General features: G+C 38.3%; 1 long non-coding RNA gene across 1 annotated transcript in view; it reads left to right on the top strand.

Annotated features, from left to right (window-relative positions):
• Positions 1–1,270, top strand: part of LOC121485122 — a 59,708-nt gene extending 58,438 nt beyond the window's left edge. The window contains exon 3 of the long non-coding RNA XR_005986208.1: positions 1,050–1,270. This is a non-coding gene — a long non-coding RNA (uncharacterized LOC121485122). The remainder of the gene's footprint in view (positions 1–1,049) is intronic.
• The last annotated feature ends 16,335 nt before the right edge of the window (positions 1,271–17,605 follow it).

The raw sequence follows: 17,605 nt of genomic DNA, 5'->3' as shown, positions 1-17,605 counted from the left end.
GTGGCTGGAGCACTAGGTGAACATGATGTGCTGGAAAGCAGTGAAATGTGAGGTTTGAGGCAAGCAGGCACGAGATAAGCAGCTGCCTAGTTTTTCTAAGGAGTATGGATTTTATCCGAAGGCAATATAAAGCCTCCACTGAGACACTTTAAGCAGGTTTTTAGGAAATAATACTCCAGAAGGAATGTGGATAATGGCTTTGAAAATGGACAAAACCATAGCAAAGAGTCTGGGAAACTGCTTTAGTAATCTAGTTTTGAAATTTTGTGGGTATAAATTTCTACCTGTGGGGGTGGGACTGGAGAAGGAAGACAGTTTAAAAGGTAGACTTAGGTAATGAAACCAACAGATTGTAAATTATTTTAATGTTGCTGGTTAGGGAAGGAGGTCTAGGAAGTCTTGATTTCTGCCTTACATGGAATGGATGAATGACACGTTCTCTGGGTCTGCTGGTGGAGGGGGCAGGGAAAGGGTAAAATAGTGAGTTAACCCCAGAGCATGTTATATTTGAGGTACTTGTTCTGCATCCAAATGGAGACAGCCAACAGGTAGAGAGTATATCTGTTGGATGCATAGACAGGAAATCATCTCAAAACATGCACTATTTAGAGCTAGGGTAGTTAATGCAGAAAGGATGTAGAGATGTGGATCTTCAGCATTTGCAGGTCTTAAATTCTTTGACAACCGATCACTCTCATATATATTGTCATTATCAATACATCTAATTCCTCCAGAATCTTAATTTCATCCATTCCACTCTCCGACCACTGCTTCCTAAATTTATAACTCACTCCCTCAGTGTACTAACTCCAATGATGTGTCTACACCCACTGGGACCAGCAACAATCCTGTGTTTAAATCTTTTTCATCTAATAGTATTTCACCATTTTTTTTCACTGTCCCTTACTCCTTCAAGGTTCAGAATCCCTGCTTATGCACATTAAATTTATGGTCAATCATTCTAATCATTTTCTTGCTCTCTCTTGCTTCAGTGTACTTACTTGACAAACAGTAACCTTGACTAAGTCCAATCTTTTGTCTACTTTTAGTGCCTATAACTGTGCAGCTGATTGTGATTGGAAAAACAACACACACAACCACACTGCCTGGTCTCATTTCTACATCCTTGACCTTGGATTTCAGGTGGTTCTTTCAAGTGCTACCTGACAATAAGGTAAGATGTCCTTATCTCTTATTGTACTAGATGGCTATTTTATACCTTCTTTCATTTCTTCATTCCTTCTTCCCCCAAACAGCCCCTAATCCCTTCTTTACTCTCAAGAGATGAATTTGCTGTTGGATAATTTACCTGAAAACATCGACAGAATCCCTCCATCACCTCTATCCCCCAACAGAATCTAGTGCCCATACTCTGCTTTCTTGTCCATTGCCATAAATAAAGTCTCCATATTCATATTGAAAGCCAGACATTCCAAACATGTATGCACTAGATCCTGTGTTCTCTTGCCTCCTCAAGGACATCACTTCAGCAATCTCCTCTCTTTATCTCATCAATTTTCCACTCTCTGCTCAACCATTCTCAATAAAACACAAACTAAAATAGTTCCTCATTAAAAAATAACCGTTTCTCTCACCATCATTTTTGGTCCTCTTTGGTGCAGAATTCCAATTTCCCTTCTGTTCATTCTTAGTTCTCCTCCACTCAGGTCTTCATCTCCACCAAAATTGCCCTTATTGGAGTAACCAGGAACCTCCATGGAACCCACTTCAGCTCTCATTGTCCCTTTTAATAGCACCTGACATAGCTGATGTCACCTGACTCCCCCTTCTATGTTACTTCCTTTGGCTCCAGTATCTCAGCTTTCTTTCTTTCTTTCTCCTCCATTGCTGGTTGCTTCTTCTCAATTTTCTTTGCTGGCACCTTACCTCAATATTTGAGTGCTGTAGGTCTCAGTTTTTGATCCTTTCTTTTTTCCCATCAAAACTCATTTTCTTAGTCATATCTTTCTGTTATATAACTTTAAATACTGGGTATATGCTAATGACTCCTAAATTTATAACTTCTGTCTAGACTGTTCTTCTGAATTCCAGATTTATATATTCGACTGCTTGCTTAATATTTCCACTTAGTTGTGCATTAGGCGCTTCAGGCTTTCCAGGTCCCAAACTGATCTTCCCACTATCTGTCCCCCTTCAATATTGTCTACCCACAGTTTTCCTCATCTCAGATGATGGTGACTCCATTCTTCCACATGCCAAGGCCAGCAATATCGAGTTGTCCTTAACTATTTTGTCTCTCATATCTTCTATCTAATATATTGGGAAATACTGTTGGATATAACTTCCAGCATCTCTTGTGCAGGTAACTGCAATAGACTTCTGATTGGACTCTTACTTCTACTCCTGCCTCTTTACATCCATACTGAATACCCCAGCCAGAGTTGATTCTTCTACTTAAGCCACATAGCATAACTTCTAAGCTCAAAGCCCTACAATGGTTGCTTATTTCACTCAGAATAGAAGTACTTATAGTAACCTAAAAATTCCTGCATGACCTTGGTCACCATCATCTTTCTGAACTCATCTCCTTACTATGCTCCCCTAGTTCCTCTGTTGTTCTTTGAGCAAGTTTTTATTTAAATTACAGACAGTTAACATACAGTGTGATATTAGTTTCAGGTATAGAATTTAGTGATACATTACTTACATTTAACACATAGTGCTCATCACAATAAATGCCCTCCTTAATACTCATCACCCAGGTGACCCATCCCCTGCTCACCTCCTCTCCAGTAAGCCTCAGCTTCTTCTCTATAGTTCAGAGTCTGTTTTCCGGTTTGCCCTTCTTTCTTTTATATCCTCTATGTTCATCTGTTTTGTTTCTTAAATTCTACATATGAGTGAAATCATATGATATTTATCCTTCTCTGGCTGACTGATTTTACTTAACCTAATACTGTCTAGCTCCATCCACACCATCACAAATGGCAAGATTTCATTCATTTTTTTGGCTGAGTAATACTCCATTGCACACACACACACACACACACACACACACACCCCAGTACATCTTCTTTATCCATTCATCAGTCAATGGACATTCACACTTTCCATACTTTGGCTATTATTGATAATGCTGCTATAAACTTCAGGGTGCATGTATCCCTTTAAATCAGTATTATTGCATCCTTTTGGTAAATACCTAGTAGTGCAATTGCTGTATCATAAGGTAGTTCTATTTTTAACTTTTCAGGAATCTCCACACTCTCTTCCAGAGTGGCTGCACCAGTTTGCATTCCCACGAACAGTGTAGGAGGATTCCCCTTTCTCCACATCCTTGCCAACACCTGTTGTTTCTGTGTTGTTAATTTTTAGCCATTCTGACTGGTATACCTCATTGAAATTTTGATTTTTATTTCCCTGAGGTAGGCCTGTGTTGCTATATACTTCCCTCTGATGACTGCTTTTGCTGCATCCAAAAGATTTTGAACCATTATGTTTTCATTTTCATTTGTTTCCATGTATTTTTTTTTATTTTGTCTTTAGTTTTCTGGCTGACCCATTCATTCTTTAGCAGCATGTTCTTTAACCTCCATGTGTTTGTTGTCTTTCCATTTTTTTTTTGTTGTTGTTGTTGACTTCAAGTTTCATAGCATTGTGAACAGAAGAGATGCATGGTACAGTCTCAGTCTTTTTGTAGCTTTTGAGGTCTCATTTGTGATCTAGTATGTGATCGACTCTGGAAAATGTCCCATATGCACTTGAAAAGAATGTGTATTCTACTGCTTTAGGATGAAATGTTCTGAAAATATCTGTTAAGTCCATCTGGTCCAGTGTGTCATTCAAAGCTATTGTTTCCTTGTTGATTTTCTGTTTGGATGGCAATGATGTAAGTGGAGTATTAAAGTCCCCTACTATTATTGTATTATTATCAATGAATTTCTTTGTGTTTGTTATTAATTGTTTTATATATTTGGGTGCTCCCAAGTTGGGGGCCTAAGTATTTATAACTGTTAGATTTTCTTATTGGATAGTCCCCTTTTTATGATATAGTGTCCTTCTTCATCTCTTGTTACAGTCTTTTGTTTAAAACCTATTTTGTCTGGGGGCTCCTGGGTGGTGCAGTCAAATGCCTGACTCTTAGTTTCAGCTCAAGTCTGATCTTAGGGTTTTGAGATCAAGCCCTGTAATAGGCTCTGTGCTCAGAGGAGAGTCTGCTTGGGTTTCTTTTTCCCCTCTCCCTCTGTCCCCTTCCTCCCCACCCCTAAAATAAATAAATTTTTAAAAATCTAATTTGTCTGGGGTGCCTGGGTGGGTCAGTCGGTTGGGTGTCCCACTCTTGATCTCAGCTCAGTTCTTGATCTTTGGATCATGAGTTCAAGCCCCATGTTGGGCTCCATGCTGGGGGTGGAACCTACTTAATAAAAAAATCTATTTTGTCTGATGTAAGTGTCACTACTCTGGCTTTTTTTTGATGTCCATTTGCATGATAAATGGTTTTCTATCACCTCACTTTCAATATGCAACTGTCTTTAGGTCTGAAATGAGTTTCTCATAGGTAACATATAGATGGGTCTTGTTTTTTTTTTTTTTTCATTCTGACACCCTTTGTCTTTTGTTTAGAGTATTTAGTCCGATTACTTCAGAGTAAATATTGGTAGATATGTATATATTGTCATTTTATCACTTGTTTTGTTGTTTCTAGACATCTCTATTCCTTTCTAATATTTGACACTGGGTCTTTCTTTTTCTGTGTGTGTGTGTGTGTGTGTGTGTTTTAAATCACCTAGACCCTAGAATCTAGAAGAGTGTGTAACAGAATATAGATCCTCCACAAATATTTGTGGAAATAAGTAATATTGAATGAAAGAATACTTTGCTTCGAAAAATGTACATATAGAAAATAATTTGTATTAACTTCAGAGGCTCGCTTATCACCATACAGGGTTTATCCACTGACTCTGAGCTAATTACCCATGGAGAAATTAAGAACGACAGAAATCAATTGGCACATAAGCTTTTTAGGAATGGCTGAAAAAAGAGGAATATAGGAAGGAGATAGATGGAGGGTCATAGATGCAAGTGTGAAGCCAAATCTAAGATGCCACAAAGTTGGATGTGGGGTTTTGTGAACAGTGTCACATGCTACAGAGGAAATTATTTAGGAGGTGAAGGCTGATGGCAACTGTTGAGTGTTGGGATTAGGAGACCATCACCTAGTGAGGTGGAGTTATTAGGTAGAAAAATGAATAGAAAAGAGAGCAGAAATTATAGGCAGTATCTCAAGACAATTGATTAGGAGCAAAAGGAATTAGGTAAATAATTGAAGAAGCTGCCTTGTTATAAATATGGGCAAAATCTTATTATGTTAATATGCTGAAGGGAAAGAACTTTAAATAGTCAATGAGGGATGTGGAATTCCCTCAATGTAGTTTGGGGAAGGAAAAGGAATCTTAAGAGATGGGTAGGATTTGACTGTGTGAGGATTCAGTCTCAAAATATGAGACAAAAAGTTTGTCTTATACTGGTTGAGATTGTGCCCTCAGTAATTAGAGTTAGTATTGTAATCCTGCTCTGCAATTTACTAGGTATATGACTTTGGGGAAGATTCTGAGTCTGAATTTCCTCATCTGCAGAATGCAGCTAACAACAGAATCCTCCTTGTACAGATATTATGAGGGTTGAATGAGATGGTTTCACGACCTAGGTGTCAACCTGAGACCTACCTGCCCCTCAAGTTCTAGGGAAAATTGGTTTAAACCTTTCCTGGTTTCATAATATTCAAAAGTCTAAAGACTTTCTCCAAATCTTTTTGACCCCCTTGGATTTTACATTCCTAGGTCACTTCGTTCCCTTCTTCTGTGTGCTCCTTAGCAGCTTCTATGTACACTGTACTCACTCTAAGAGGGCCTGTCTTCTTTCTGTGGCATCCTTTAAAAAACCTAAACAATTTCAAATACAATTAAAAAGCCACCATCAAAACAAAACAAAACAAAACAAAAACCCATTCAATGAGTATTATGGAAAATTGGTAGGGAGAAGAGTGCAGCGGAGGGAAGATTATGTCAGCAATTTCAACAATCCTGGAGGCAAATGTCAGCGTCACCCTTCCTGTACTGTTTCTCCGTTGTATTTCACCTTCTCTGAGTCTTGAGTCTCTCTCCATGTTGCTACTCCTCCCTCCCTCTCATTTCTTCTCTCCCCTATTCACTTGCAGGAGTCAAATCCCCATGGTGGATTATATAGGGAAGCTTTCTCTCTCCTCTGAAGTCTGGAAGACTCTCAAAAACACAGCCTAATAAATAGGGGTTTTCCCTCCTAATCACTTAATAAGATTCCTCCAGAGGAAAACAATTCTTTTAAGAGGAATTCAGGAGCTGACTAAATAATAACATTTTCTTTATCCTGCAACATTTGTAAAGTACTTGAGTAAGCAAATCTAGCTACTGTTGTTATAAAGAAAATGAACATTTAATTCAATCCAAGGTTGGACTCTGGCAACAGAGTATGGAAGATCTGGAACTCTTCTTATTTCCATTTTTGCTGTGTTTGGACACTCCATCCTTAACATGCTCCATGTTAAGCTCCAGCCCTGCCTTTCCAGCTACCAACTCGGTCTCTACTTCTGAATGTCTGGTTGGTATCTCACCTGTTACACACAATTTATGTTTCAATAGAATGGGCCATTCTCTATGCTCTCTGTGTCAGAGTTCTCGATTACTACTCTGAGGTCATAGTATAGGCTACCGTAGTGGTTGATGGGGCAAAATGAGAAGAGAAATTATTAATTTCTCCAACTCAGGATAAATATGTGGTATTCTTAGTTTCTTCTACTCAAGGATAACTGTTAGTCAATTCTAGTCACAGAAAGCGATTAGTAGACTTACTATGTCATAACCTTTATTTTTGTGAGTTTCACACAATCTGGAGCTGATCCCTGGGTAAATGCCATTCTGATTCCATTAAGGTTAAATTTCAAACAGACAGTAAAGGGCAAAGCAAGAGCTGAAAGTAATTACAGAGAAGAGTGCACATCTGCTCTTCCAGAGTGTCCATCTTGCTGCTGATGCTGAAATGGATTAGTCCTTTCTCAGAATTGGCTGAGCAGCTTGAACGGTAGGATGTTATTAAATGACAAGATGAGTCCATTTTGGAATGAAGTCTAAAAATCAGGGTGCCGAAAATAAATCACACCAATAACAAAGTACATTTCTCCACTTCTCTGGAATCAACTAAAGTTATCTTGCTGAGAACGCAAAACATTGACCTTTATCCTAACCAAAAACTTCTAATGTAAGTAACTGGGATATTTGAAAAATGATATATGGTTCATTACATGTAGAACAGTAACCACATTCACCTTCATGTAAGGTCCTTCTCTAGTAGTAAGTTGTGATTTTAAGACAATTTCCAGAGTCCTTCAAGCCTTTGGAGAAACATTGAGTTCCTGTTATGGTTTATGGGCTTTGTATCTACATGATAATAGAAGGCAAATCTTTTAAGTGGCTTATCAGTTGGAGTGGCCTCAGGAGCTTCCCCACAGGCTGCTAAAATGGCTTTTTCTATAAATTGAGTGTTCTAAGTTTTATTTTTGTGTCTCATAGATGACGTAGAAATCTAATCATGGTAGTGTAGCACATGATAGTATTGGAGACACCACCTAATGAGTTTATGATAATCCACCATAATCCTAGAAGACCCATATTTCTGTCCAAATAGGACATGGAATTTTTTAATGTGCATCTTTAAGTGCTTGCCTGACTCTTGAGGATAATACACTATCCACTTAGTGCCTCATTGTCTCCCTTCCACAGATGCCGCTAAAGTGAGCATATTAAAGATATTGCCTACCAATCATATAAATTAGGTAGTTTTTTTACAATGACAGAAATAATTTTTATCTATTGCCATTTAAGTAGTTCTTACATTATGCCTTTTGAAGCTCTTCTGCTTGTGATAATGGGTTATATGAAAATAATAAAGTCTTTGGGAATGTCACTTCTGAGAAGCTCTGTTTATTATAACACAAGATATTCCTTGGGGAGCCCCCAAACAGAATTCCTTTAGACAGGTATATATTGCTACTTGCCCAAGGCAACTTTTTTATGCCCTTACCTGGGAGACAAGGCTATCTGAAGCTCAGATCCTTGGAACCAAAGGCCATTGCTTATTTTTTCTTTTCTTTTCTTTTCTTTTCTTTTCTTTTCTTTTCTTTTCTTTTCTTTTCTTTTTTTCTTTTTTTCTTTTCTTTCTTTTCTTTCTTTTCTTTCTTTTCTTTCTTTTCTTTCTTTTCTTTTCTTTTCTTTTCTTCTTTTCTTTTCTTTTCTTTTCTTTCTTTTCTTTTCTTTTTTCTTTCTTTTCTTTTCTTTTCCCTTTCCTTTCCTTTCCTTTTTTTTTTTTTTAATATTTATATATTTATTTGAGAGAGAGAGTGAGCATGTGCACAAACAGACTTGAGCAGGTAGGAGTGGGGGTTGTGGGGGGAGGAAGGCCCAGAGAGGGAATGAGATAGAAACTTTAGCAGACTCCCCACTGAATGCGGAGCCTGCTGTGACAGGGCTGATTTCATGACCCTGAGATCATGGCCTGAGCCTACCCAAGAGTCAGCTGCTTAACCAACTGTGCCCCCATTGCCTAATTTTATTTTATCTGGCCACATCCTTCCCTATTACAACCCTACAGAGGCTCTATACATACATGTTTATTTTTTGCAGGTGAGAGAATCTCTGGGCCCACATGAGACACACTTAAGCTAGCCCCACGGTCTCACAGTCCTACCATGGTGGCGCAAATTTAAAGTGGCATTAATCTCTTTGATGCTTCCTGATGTCCTGTCCTCACTAAGATCTTAGGGATCACTATTGTTTTCTGACCATCTCTACCCCTCCTTAATTTTATCAGTAGGCAGGGACTAGGCTCTTAGCTGCTCTAAGCTTGTAGGTCCTCAGAAAGGCAAGGACAGTTTCTTGTCAGGTCTTTGAAATGTTCTACTTGGTTACAGGTTCAGTTCCTCTCCTGGAAATTCTTTCATCTTTTCCAGGACTTTGCCTAGAGGACAGTAGCTACAATTCCAGTTACCACCTGATTGGATTTATACTTCACCTTCAATATCAAAAACTCATTCATACATTCAGTTAGGTGAGTTAAAGGCACTATGTTAGGAATCACCATCCCTGCAACTTGCAAGTCTTTGATGATGGCAATAATCACAGCAGTTGTCCCAAGAATATGGGAACATTTGGTTGGCTATCCTGTTAGGGAAGAGAGTTATAATTGGGCTCTGTGAACCTCCACTCTTGACTAGCTTCTAGTAACATTGGATCATTAAGTGTATGAGTTCAAGGTCAATGTTCAATAATCCTCAAAAATATTGGTATGTCCCCTTTCCCCTATACATAGTCACTGTGGTAAATGGATGCAGGTTCTTTTGGGAAGCCTACAAGGAAGATCTCCTGTATAAACATGTGGCAGTGTCTTTGGTTCCTTCCTCATGGGAACCAGACTCTAATATGAGAATTTAGTGAAAGGCTGGAAAAACTGGGGCCTCAATCTCTGTTTACAGTACCTCAAATTTTTGGTGTCTACAAACTGAGTAATATTTTTGTAGGCTGCCCATCAATTTCAGTCCTAGACACCATAATCAGTTGTAGTCATTACCAAATCCCTGATTATTACCCCAGTCCTGCTGCCCTATCAGTATCCATGCCCTCTCTGTCTCTGGCTATCAAGTGGCATCTGCACTACAAGATCCCGTCATCCACACTGATATTAGGGAGACTTTCTTAGGGCATTCTGTCCCTTTGTCATTGCCTATTGTCAGAAGACAGCCAGGGTAGAGCTTTACCAGATATCCAGTGCTTCCAGCAATATACTCATTAATGCCTTGAAGAAGGGAGTGTCCTTTGGGTCATCCTAAGTGGCATGGTTAGAAGTAGATAAATGTTCTCCATGATAAATCCACTCAAATCTGCTCATTGCGTCCAGATTTCATCAAGCTTCCAAATTTCTCTATAATCAGGATTTCTCAACCTTGGCATGACATATTTTGGATCAAATAATCATTTGTTGTGAGGGGTTGCCATGTGCATTGTAGAACGTTTATCAACATTCCTGGCCTCTACCCACTAGATGCCATCAGCATCTCCCTTCCATTTATGACAATCAGCATCATCTCCAGACATTGACAAATGTCTCATGGATAGGATCCAGGGGAGCAAAATTTTTCCTGGTTAAGAAATACTGCTCTATACTATTGTGGAAAATTACGGTTGAATTCAGGTATCAGACAAAGAAAACCATTACAGCAAATTGTTAAAAAATATTTGGCTATTGCAGTTAACACACTGAATCTACATTTTTAAGTAAATGTATATATATCAATAAATTTGACTTAGTACAACATTATGTTTATTCTTGCCTGATCTACTACCCTTAGAGTTCATTCCTGTTATACTCCTTATATTTTTCCTGATATAGTTTGGCGGAATCTTCCAATTATTTCCACATATGACCTGTTTCTCCTTGGTTGAGACTTGTGATTAAGGCTTTGGGGTTTGCTGGTATCTGATCTAATTATGGAATCCGGAGACAATCTGGAAGGTTACAGGTAGCCCTGAGAAATACCATCACCCACTTGCAAGAAAACTGCTTTTGGTGATGTGGAAGAGAAATTTTCTTCTCATCAAATAACTCCATGTTCCACTCTACTTTTTAGTCTCCTTGCAATGATGGAGTTCCTTATTCTGGTAAATGTATTGGAGGAGTTCACTGAGAGGACATGACCTCTGGTTGGCCTATGAGCTGAACCTGGGCAATCAGATGCTGCTCACCCCCTTCCCTGTCCTTGGAATTTACCCTCTGCCTCTTGTTCTGCAGTGGGAGCTGCCCAATGACCCCTTGAGATAGTAGGATGTTGTTGGAACCATCTGGATATTATAGGTAACTAAACCCAGTCAAGCCCTCTATATAAACTCTTAAGATTCTGGCAGGTGAATGTGGAGACCTACCCCTCTTGTGGCTACCCAAGACAAGCTTCATGTATAAGTTCCCTTGCTTAGTAAACCTGCCACCTAACAATCTGGAATGGTCTGTCTCCTTTGGCCTCTCCCTGCCCTCCTTGTAAGGAGCTGGTTTTAGATTTTGATTTCCTGAGGTTGTGGACTAACAAAGAGGAATAGGTGATACTTTTATGCTGAGGTGTTTGAGAGCTAGTTTGGGAGTCTCCCTTTGCCTCTTCCCTACCAACAGCTACCATGTGCTCTACCAGTCCAGCTGCAAGTTGACTGAACTTCAACCAATCTGGAGCCATAAGCATCCATGTGGAATAAAGTCCCTGCCTGTCTGCACCAGATAGGTCACATAAAAGAGAAACACACTCTTGTTATGTTAAGTCACTGAGGTTTTAGAGTTGTTGTTACTACATCATAGCCCATCCTGTCCTTATTAATCAAGGGAGGCCATTACAGAGTTTTCAATTATGGGGATGGCAGCCCCATAAAATAGGGGAGAGCGCCAACTTCTGCTGGCAAAGGAGGTTTAGTAGGTATTTTTTCCTGAAAACTACAGTTGATAATTTAACTAAGTACTTTGCCACTTGCATGCCACGAACGATCAATATTCATATTTCTGCTGACAGTGAAGTCATCATTGCCTTCAGATCTAACTAGGTTAGAAGAACTGTCCTCAGTGCCTAAACCTGATGGTCTGCTTCCTGGAATCCCTTATAATATCAAATTCTTTTGGTCAGAAGAAACAATCTTCATTTGAGGAATCTCGCTGGCAAAAAAATTCTGGGGAAAAAAATGGCTTCCAGATTTGTAAAATGTTCTAGATCAGAGATGGTATTGACTTGCCAAAAGATTTCCAGCCTTTGCCAAGTATTTCTCTTTAAATTCTGTTCTCAGCTTATTGTGAATACCCATTATTTGTTTTTCTGCATCTATTAATGTGAGAATCACTGTTAAAATGTTATTGGCTAGCAGAACGTTTGAGATATTAAATGCTTGTGGTACATGATAAAAATGATCAATATGGAGGATGTCTTATGCTTAGGATTGTTGCCATCTTACGCTGGGTTCTTCTCAAGGATAATGGACTTGCCTATTCGATTCCAAGTTTATAGTATATTGAACAGTGCCTAGAATATAATGTGTTCGCTAAAAGTTATTGAATGACTGACTAAATAAATGTGCATTTCAGCATCTTAAAAACATGTATTGAAAGACCAGTATAGGCCAGCTCTGGGCTACAATTCAAAGAATAAAGATGACCTTAAGGAATTACAGAAAGAAAGTTGAGGGAAAAATTATAAATACAAACTTTGAATTTATTGTTTACAGGGAGCTATCAGAACACAGAAGAAACCCAAACAATATCTGATCAGAGTCTTGAAATACTGGCAGGAATTTATTGGGTAAAGTGGAGGTGAGAAAAGAGGGTATTTCTGTAGGAAGAGGAAATAGCATAATGCCCTAGAGAAACTATACACAGTTCACAAATTTTGGAGAATAATGTTGGAAGGTGGAAAGGGCAAAGAGCCAGGCTGAAGATGCAAGCAGAAGCTATTCTCATATTGGAGCTCAGTGCACTGGTCCATGCTTCCCAACTGTTTTTAACGCTATGACCCTTCTTCCCCATCTAACCTAGAATGCCAATTATGTAAACCAAATAAAAATAAAATGTTATTAGTATATTTTTAATGCTCAACATTTATATAATACAAAGGACAGTGAGAATAATGTGTATTTTTATGAAATAGAGACTTTGATCTGAGAAATTGTATATATTTGTGCATTTTTAGTACAGTTTAAAATATTTTAAATTTATGTATGTATGCATGTGCATACATGCAGATCAAGTGAAAAATTCAGATCAAGTGAAAAATTACTTCTACAAAATAATAGGGGTTTGAAAAATTCTACTCTAGGTGATACACAACTATTAAGTTTTTTTGTAATCAAGAAAAGACCAAAACAGTTAGCTTGCATTTTAGAGAGAAGAAGCCTAGAGGCAGTGTGGAGGGAATATGTAAAGAGAGAGGAGACTGTGGCTGGGGGACCTGATGCTTACTGGATGTCTGTAAGTGCACCTTCCTTCCTGGCCTCCTTTTCATTTAGGTTAGAACCATATGACCATGACCAGTTTGGATCAACTTTGTCACTTCCAGGCTGAATCAGAAAAAAAATGAGTGCAGTTCCTCTATCCTGTCTCTTCCTTTTTTGCAAGGCAGTCTTGGGTACTACTGTTGAGACAATGTTCTCACAAGTTGGAAACAGCCTGAACTGTTGTCATGACACAGAGGACAGTGACCATAGAGAATCAACTCTCTCCCACTGGCCCTTGAGTGAGAGAGAAATAAACCTGTACTCTGTTATGCCATGGAGATTTCAGACTTAGTTTCTTATCAGCATAACCTACAGCCAATGGACTCATAAGATAATGAGGGATGCAAAGCAGAGATTGAAAAGAGAGGGGAAAATTGGAAAAAAATTATTATCAAATTGGCAACAATTTGTAATTGATTTAATTGAGGGATTAAGGAATGGAAGGCATATAAATGACTGTAGATGTTAGGCTTGAGCAACTATGCATGAACATATAATCAAAATACAGAAATAGAATATGGTATTAAATGAGTTTATATTTATATTTCATTTGTAAAAGTACTTTTCTCAGTTCCAGCTGCATAGTAACTCAATAGATAATTTTTTCTTCTATTCTTAAAATTCACATCATTTTATGTAAAAAGACATTTAGCAAAGGGCTAATTTTCTTAAATCTTTTATAAATTATTATTATAAAACTAATAATTGTTCTGCCTTGAAAATTGGAACTTAATGAAAACAGGGAAAAAGTCATTTGCAGTACCAACCCTGTCTATCAAGTTTCTGTATCTACAAACAAGCTCAACAATTTCACCCACCAGGCACTTATGGCGCTCTTTGCGGTGTTTGCAGCAAGCCTTCTGAACCCTACTTGCTTGTTTCTGATTTACTTCCTTTCATTCTGTTTCACAAAACCAGAAACTGGAGAGTGGGCCAGTTTGAATGGAGATCAGAAATGGGCCAGGTAGTGAGGCCCCTTGGGCTAATTCCTGCTCATTGCCAGTGGAGGGTTTGTACAAGCCAGGTGCCACCCCTGTTAACAGGTTGACTTCTTTTGCCATGCCTTTTTTTGTTTGTTTTCATATGCTTGAAGTCATATTATATATTCAATTTAGAAACTTATTTTTACTAAATTTCTCAACCTACATTTTTCCATCGCTACTGCATTTTTACTTAATACACTTTATTTATGGCTGTAATCCCATTTTATCTTGTGAATATATAATAATTTGCCCTGCCTTTCCTGTACTTTTAAACTTTTAGGTTTTTTTCACCTTTGCTGTTTTTATTTTAGTTTTTTATTACTGTTAGTCATGATGTAGTGAACAACTTGATGTCTAAGGCTTTGTGTAATTAAGCCTATTTTGTGGGGAGGGGTGCCTGGATGTTCAGTTGGTTAAGTGCTTGACTTGGTTTGGGCTCAGGTCATGACCTCAGGGCTGTGAGAATCAGCCTCATGGTGGGATTCTGTGCTGTTCTGGTTTGAGATTATCTCTCTCCCTCCCCCTCTCCCCACTCATGCATGCTCTCTCTCTCTCTTTTTCTCAGACAAACAAATAAATAAAATTGTTAAGAAAAAAAAAAAAGACTATTTTGGGGCGAGGGATGCTGGGAGTGAAATTCCTGCATCAAGGATAAGGCTGCTGCATAAATATTGCAAGTTCTTTCTGAAACTGATCTGATAATTTATATGCCAAAATTAATGATTAGATTCCCCTCTTCATACCATAAGGATTTCATTAAAAAGTAAAAATAAACATACGCATATATGTACAAATTATTGTTTTTCTGAACCATGTAAGGTAAGTTGCAACCATGATGTCCCTTTACCTCTTAAATAACCACTATAATTACTAAAATCAGGATATTAACAATATTAATCAATTATTATTATCAAATCTTCAGACCTTCTTTATATTTTACCAGCTGTCCCCATTACTACCTGAAAAGCAGAAAAAAATAAACGATATATATGTATACATATATATACCTGTATATACTGGGAGAGATGAAACACATATGGTAAAAGGTTAACAGCAGGGAATCTGGGTGCAGGATATACAGGAATTTTTGGATTATTCTTGCAAATTTTCTGAAATTATTTCAAAATAAAAATTACTGAAATTGTTTCAAAATAAAAATGACAAAAGAAAATAATCAATGATCAGAAATAAAAACCTCTCCCACACTAAAGTTTTTCTCTACTTACTGTTGATACAATTTTAATACCAGCATTTAATTAATAATTTTAGTAGTAATAATATATGATAGTCCACAATAAGGATTATTATTTATAAGTTATGCGGTATCATGATTATGGGAGCATCACTAGAAACGTTTAAATGGGATACGACAAGGCTAAAGCTTAAATTAATTGTCCTTTCATTTAGAATCACTGCTCTGCAAAATAATCATGCATTCAAAATCCTTTTAATGCATGTTTGTAATGAGTATTACCACAAATCTGCATTAAAATCGTTGTTCAATTCAATGTAATGCTTATTCAGTGAAAACCTGAAGATCTCAAGATGTTAATTTTCTTATTGATTTGCACATTCAGTGTGTGTCAGACATATATATTAAGAGTCAGGGTTTATGTTGGGTTCATTGACTTTTATTAAGCACTTCCAATTTGCTAAGTGCTACATACATGATAGGAGACAGTCACTGTTTATTTTCAAGGTGCTTTCCTAAGATTGAATAATAAAGACAGCTTGAGCAAGGCTGGCCCTGTGCCAGGCTTTAATAAGGCTACCACCCGTCTCCTCCTTCTTCCAGATGGGGAGGAGAGGGTGGGTAACACGTGCTGCTTGGGGATGTGGGAAGAGACCGCAGGTGAGTGCGGGTGCACCTCCTCCCTGTAAGCAGCTTCCTCAGCTGTCATCTCTTCTTCAGGAAAGTCATTTATTTGGTGTTGTGCAGTCATTTAGAGGACAGTTCTCTGTGGCTCACCTCAGGATGACTTTGCAAAAGCAAGGAACTCTGGAAATGATGCAGGCAGAGTTTGGCCTCTGCCGGAGCTGTGTGGCAGATGGCAGCTTTGGGAGGCAAGAGGCTTGGCTGGGTTTGGTCTGGCCAGCAACCCTGGACAGCAAGGAGATGCTCAGAGAGCAGAGGAATTCCCATCTCTCTCTCCTGGCCATCTTGATCTAGCCCGACACTTACCTAGTTTGCCAAAGTTTTCCCTGAATAATCTGAATTCACAGCGGCTCTCCTTTCATTGACTCTCAAGGGTTTAGCTGTGGGCTTTATTCTACTTTCAAAGTCTTGCCTTGACCTGGATTCATGCCTTTGTTGCCTTGCTTGAAGGGTGTGTGCCTCGGTATTCAATTAGGTATAAAATCTCCCTCTTTCTTCAGACCAGGGGCAAGAGTTCAGTGGTGCAGGGTTCAACTCCAGGTTCTTTCTTCTACTCCAACTCTAAGACTTTGGACAAATATTTAAGCTCTTTTAGCCTGAGCTTCTGTGTCTGTTAACATAATAATAAGAAGCTTTTATTACAATGGTTACTTCTACCTACACCTCTCTTCTTCAGGACCTTGCCCTTGGGATTCTGGATTAGATGGAAGTAAACTGAATAGACTAAATAAACAATTGGGAGATTTCACTAAACTTATTATACGTCTCGGAACGTAGGTGATACGTAGTGATGGTTACAGGCTCACACAGAAGAGAAAACTTTAATTAGCATTGTGTAGAGGTGTTCCTACCTAACAGAACAAAGTCTCTCACTATGCCTTCTTCCTCCACTCTTTTCCACTCTGTAATAATAGGCACCCTCTAAATAATTGTAGCCAAATGGGAAGCTACCCTTCCAGAGTTTCTGGACTAAAGTTCAACTTTGTGCTTTAGGACAGATGGGTCTACAGTAACCTCAATTTTATATATTGGTACGACTGGAGGCAATGGCTCTGAGTTCCAGCAGATGGCCGCAATATTTTACAGAGAGGAAAGACTCAGGAAGTAAAATAATTAGGACAACAAAAAGGACAAGAGTAAAGGAACCATGTGGCTATTCCAGGCGATTCTATCTCGAAATCCAGGGCCACACAGGTTGAGTATCACACAACCGTCTTTGATGCCCCTGGGAATATTGCCAGATACGTATTTGGACACAAAGGAAAGTTACAGAATTTTTTTTTCCTGTTGATTAGTTTTGTCCCAAATTCATTTGATATTAAAAATTTTGTGATTGTTATTATAACTCAGTAATAACAGGAGCCTGAATCTTTATATTGTGAAACTCTTCAACATCCACATATAAAAGTGACAAATACTACAGTTCCTGTGTTGAGAAAATGTTAGCTGTTATTATTATTACAAATGTCATATGCATTACTGAATCCTGCCACATGTGAAATATGGCTCCTCCCAAAGCTTGATGAACCAGTCAAATTACTCTAGCACCCTTACTTATACAATTACCAATAAACTGAATCTGCATATTTAAACTACTTGCATTTCCTACAAACCAAACCTCTGCCATTCCCAATCATCAAGGGTTAGCTTACCAAGCTCCGGCTACATCAAAACTAGTAGAA

The sequence above is a fragment of the Vulpes lagopus genome, chromosome 2 (genome assembly GCF_018345385.1).
Source record: "Vulpes lagopus strain Blue_001 chromosome 2, ASM1834538v1, whole genome shotgun sequence".
NCBI classification, from domain to species: domain Eukaryota; kingdom Metazoa; phylum Chordata; class Mammalia; order Carnivora; family Canidae; genus Vulpes; species Vulpes lagopus.
The sequence above is the reverse complement of the archived record's forward strand: the minus strand, read 5'-3'. Positions and strand labels throughout refer to the sequence as shown.